The following is a 5,000-nucleotide window of genomic DNA, read 5'->3' as shown; positions in this document are numbered from 1 at the left end:
CAAGTCCAGACCTCGGCGATAGGTAGTATCTGACACCGTCCGCTCGGGACTGACATCGACTTGGACTCGGGCTGATGATGGGGAGGCGTTTAAGGACGTGAACATTTTTCCTTATAAAAATTAAAGTCGACAATGAATATTGATTCTGATTACTGATTTACGCTTTAAAAACACATTAGAAGGCAACCAAATCGAATTTGAGGAAATTCCACGATCAGAAAATTTTTTTCGAAAAAAAAAAAAATCCGAAAAATATTTTTCGATTCCGATTACTGATTTACTCTTTTAGAACACATTAGGAGGTAACCAAATCAAATTTGAGAAAATTCCACAATCAGAAAATTTTTTTCGAAAAAAAAAAAAATTCGAGGACACCTCGGTCATGGCAAGTTATTTCCCACAATCCATTCCCCGATCCACGTACATCCCAGAAAAAATCATCTCTCTAACTATCCTGGTTCAAAAGTTGTATCGGAACATTTTCACGTCGAAAATATATCTCTAAGTCCAAACCGATGCACCACGTAAACTAGGGCAGACCGATGCACCACGTAATATCGGGCAGACCGATGCAGAACGTAAACTCGATCATACCGATGCTTCACGTAATCTCGATCTTACCGATGCACCACGTAAACAAGGGCAGACCGATGCAGAACGTAAAGTAGATCTTACCGATGCACCACGTAATCTCGATCTTACCGATGCACCACGTAATCTCCATCTTACCGATGCACCACGTGAACTGGATCTTACCGATGCACCACGTAATCTCAATCTTACCGATGCACCACGTGAACTGGATCTTACCGATGCAGAACGTGAATTGGATCTTACCGATGCACCACGTAAACTCGATCTTACCGATGCACCACGTAATCTCGATCTTACCGATGCACCACGTGAACTGGATCTTACCGATGCAGAACGTGAATTGGATCTTACCGATGCACCACGTAAACTCGATCTTACCGATGCACCACGTAATCTCAATCTTACCGATGCACCACGTGAACTGGATCTTACCGATGCAGAACGTGAATTGGATCTTACCGATGCACCACGTAAACTCGATCTTACCGATGCACCACGTAATCTCAATCTTACCGATGCACCACGTGAACTGGATCTTACCGATGCAGAACGTGAATTGGATCTTACCGATGCACCACGTAAACTCGATCTTACCGATGCACCACGTAATCTCGATCTTACCGATGCACCACGTGAACTGGATCTTACCGATGCAGAACGTGAATTGGATCTTACCGATGCACCACGTAAACTCGATCTTACCGATGCACCACGTAATCTCAATCTTACCGATGCATCACGTAATCTCGATCTTACCGATGCAGAACGTAAACTCGATCATACCGATGCACCACGTTATCTCGGCAGACCGATGCAGAACGTAAAAAAAAAGCTTACAGCACGCGGTGTTCCCAAGCGGTCACCCATCCAAGTACTAACCGCGCCCGACGCTGCTTGGCTTCAGTGTTCTGACGAGAACTGGCAATTTCAGCGTGGTATGACCGTAAACAACAAATATAGCGATATTTTCTATGATATCTCACTTTTTGGGAGCGGAAAGGACGTGAACGTTTTTCCTTATAAAAAATGAAATAACTTTTGGATATTAATTCTGATTGTTGATTTAAGTTTTAAGAACACATTAGGACATATCTCAATGAAATTTGAGGGATTTCCGAAATCGAAAAATATTTTTCGAAAAAAAAAAAAAATCCCAGAAGACCTCGGTCATCTCAAGTTTATTTCCATATTCTATTACACAATCAACGTACATCACAAAAGGAACCATCTCTCTAACTATCACAGTTAAATTTTTGTATCGGAACATTTCACGTCGGAATATCTCGCTAAGTCCAGACCGGGGAGATCGGTCGCATTTGACACCGTCCGCTCCGGTCTAACATCGTCTTGGAGTCGGGGTAACGATGGAGAGGCGTTTAAGGACGTGAACATTTTTCCTTATAAAAATTAAAGTCGACAATGAATATTGATTCTGATTACTGATTTACTCTTTTAGTACACATTAGAAGGCAACGCAATCAGATTTGAGGAAATTTCAAGATCAGAAAATTTTTTTCGAAAAAAAAAAAAATTCAAGAACACCTGGGTCATGGCAAGTTATTTCCCACAATCCATTCCACAATCAACGTACAACATAGAAGAAATCATCTCTCTAACTATCCTGGTTCAAAAGTTGTATCGGAACATTTCACGTCGAAATACCTCGCCAAGTCCAGACCGGGGCGATAGGTAGTATCTGACACCGTCCGCTCGGGACTGACATCGACTTGGACTCGGGCTAATGATGGGGAGGCGTTTAAGGACGTGAACATTTTTCCTTATAAAAATTAAAGTCGACAATGAATATTGATTCTGATTACTGATTTACGCTTTAAAAACACATTAGAAGGCAACCAAATCAAATTTGAGGAAATTCCAAAATCAGAAAATTTTTTTTCAAAAAAAAAAAAATCCGAAAAATATTTTTCGATTCTGATTACTGATTTACTCTTTTAGAACACATTAGAAGGCAACGAAATCAAATTTGAGTGAAATCCAAAATCAGAAAATATTTTTCGAAAAAAAAAAAAAATTCGAGAACACCTCGGTCATGGCAAGTTATTTTCCACAATCCATTCCCCAATCAACGTACATCCCAGAAAAAATCATCTCTCTAACTATCCTGGTTCAAAAGTTGTATCGGAACATTTTCACGTCGAAAATATATCTCAGAGTCCAGACCGATGCAGAACGTAAACTCGATCATACCGATGCTTCACGTAATCTCGATCTTACCGATGCACAACGTAAACTAGATCACACCGATGCAGAACGTAAACTCGATCATACCGATGCACCACGTAAACTCAGGCAGACCGATGCAGAACGTGAACTCGATCTTACCGATGCACCACGTAATCTCGATCTTACCGATGCACCACGTAAACTCGGGCAGACCGATGCAGAACGTGAACTCGATCTTACCGATGCACCACGTAAACTAGGGCTGACCGATGCATCACGTAAACGACGATCGAGAGGCGCGAAAGGACGTGAACGTTTTTCATTATAAAAATTGAAATAAATGATAAATAATGATTCTGATTGTTGGTTATCATTTTTAATAAGCATTAGGAGGCAACCAAATGAAATTTGAGGAAATTCCGATAATAGAAAATTTTTTCGAAAAAAAAAAAAAATTCATGAAATCCTCGGTCATCGCAAAATATTTACCATATTCTGTTCGATAATCAACGTATATTTAAGAAGGAATCATATCTGTATCTATCTTGGTTCAAATTTTGTATCGGAACATTTTGACCAAAGTCCGAGCTTCGGCCGAAACAGACACCGCTGACCTGGCCTATCGATCGACCGAGAGTCGGGGATAGAGCGTAAGTGTTGTCTGGAGGGGAACCCTGTGCTCTCCTGACATATATAGGGAAGGTGGTCGCGTTGGGCGATGCAGAACGTTTGGATCGGGAATTATATTTTTGGTTCAGCTATTGGAATATGGTTTATTGTTGGTATATATTGGCGAAATAACGTTCTTACTGACTGGGGATATTCATAAAAATGAGTCCGGAGATTTTCAGATCGAAGTCCGAGTGATCCGACTTGGAAGGCGTGTTGGGTGGGTCGAGATGGCTTAGATAGATCAGACGAGGCGGGCTAAGTGTTGACGTCATGCATCGGTCCATTTTCAGATTGAGTCCGAGTAATCCGACTTTGAAAGAGTGTTGGGTGCGTCGAGACTGTTTAGATAGATCGGACGAGGCGGACTAGGTGTTAACGACATGCATCGGTATATTTTCTGATCGGAGTCCGAAGAAATCGGCCCTAGTAGGCGCAGCGGACGGTCGAGACGGCCTCGGTGGGTCGGATCGATCGGGAAAAGTTTGCTAAATCGTGTCTGGAGGGGAACCTTGGGTTCTCCTGACATATATAGGGGATAAGGTTTGGGTGAACGATTCTTCACGTAAAAGTTGAGTAATTTATTTTTCGATAAGCTTTTGGATATTGATGAGAAGTATATGTATATCTTCGATTAAAAGAATTCTTACCGTCTCCATGTATATTATATTAGATATATAAGAAATAGTTAACGTGATGCATCGGCCGATTTCCGGATCGGAGTTCGAGAGATGCGACTTTCGATGCGCGATGGGTGGTTCGAGACGGCCTAGATCGATCGGACGAGGCGGACTAGGTGTTAACGACATGCATCGGCGGATTTTCTGATCGGAGTCCGAAGAAATCAGCTCTAGTAGGCGCGGCGAACGGTCGAAACGGCCTCGATCGATCGGACGAGGCGGACTAGGTGTTAACGACATGCATCGGCGGATTTTCTGATCGGAGTCCGAAGAAATCAGCTCTAGTAGGCGCGGCGAACGGTCGAAACGGCCTCGGTGGGTCGGATCGATCGGGAAAAGTTTGCTAAATCGTGTCTGGAGGGAAATCCGGGGTTCTCCTGACATATATAGAAGGGGTGGAGAATGGGTCCTGTCCTAGACTGTTTGGAGTTCTTTTTAGGATGATATTCAGTTGGTAAGTGGTAGACCCGAATCCGACCTCGGCGTTTGGGTACTGGCAAGGTGTGTTGGTTTCGGCTTTCGCATCTTGGGTCGCTTTCGTCAACCTCATGCAGCGAGGTCGCGGTCCGCTTCGTCTCTTTGTAGTCGAATGGCCTTTAAGCGACCAACCTTAAAATCGTGATCCTCTGCCCGTTGCGGGTTATGTTCACAAAAAATTTGCAACCACTCAATTCGTTCCGAGCGACAAATATTGTTGAATCTCGAATCACCGTGTCGTTATATTCACATGTATAGCGAAGGGTCGAGATGGAATGTGTATAAGAAATTAGTTGATAGCCGGGGGTTCGTATTATATATGGACGCCTTGGCGAGGGATTGTTTCTAGAAACTTTCTCATTTTTGATCGGTGTTTTGTCCGAGATGATGATGATG

At 42.8% G+C, this 5,000-nt stretch overlaps 1 non-coding gene across 1 annotated transcript; it reads right to left on the bottom strand.

The window, feature by feature from the left end:
• Positions 1 to 1,424: 1,424 nt before the first annotated feature.
• Positions 1,425 to 1,543, bottom strand: LOC123688451. Its single transcript, XR_006749972.1, has one exon. It is a non-coding gene; the product is annotated as a 5S ribosomal RNA (ribosomal RNA).
• Positions 1,544 to 5,000: the final 3,457 nt, after the last annotated feature.

This window comes from Harmonia axyridis, chromosome X (assembly GCF_914767665.1).
Source record: "Harmonia axyridis chromosome X, icHarAxyr1.1, whole genome shotgun sequence".
Classification (NCBI taxonomy): domain Eukaryota; kingdom Metazoa; phylum Arthropoda; class Insecta; order Coleoptera; family Coccinellidae; genus Harmonia; species Harmonia axyridis.
Note: the sequence above shows the minus strand (reverse complement) of the source record. Positions and strands in the feature narration are given on the sequence as shown.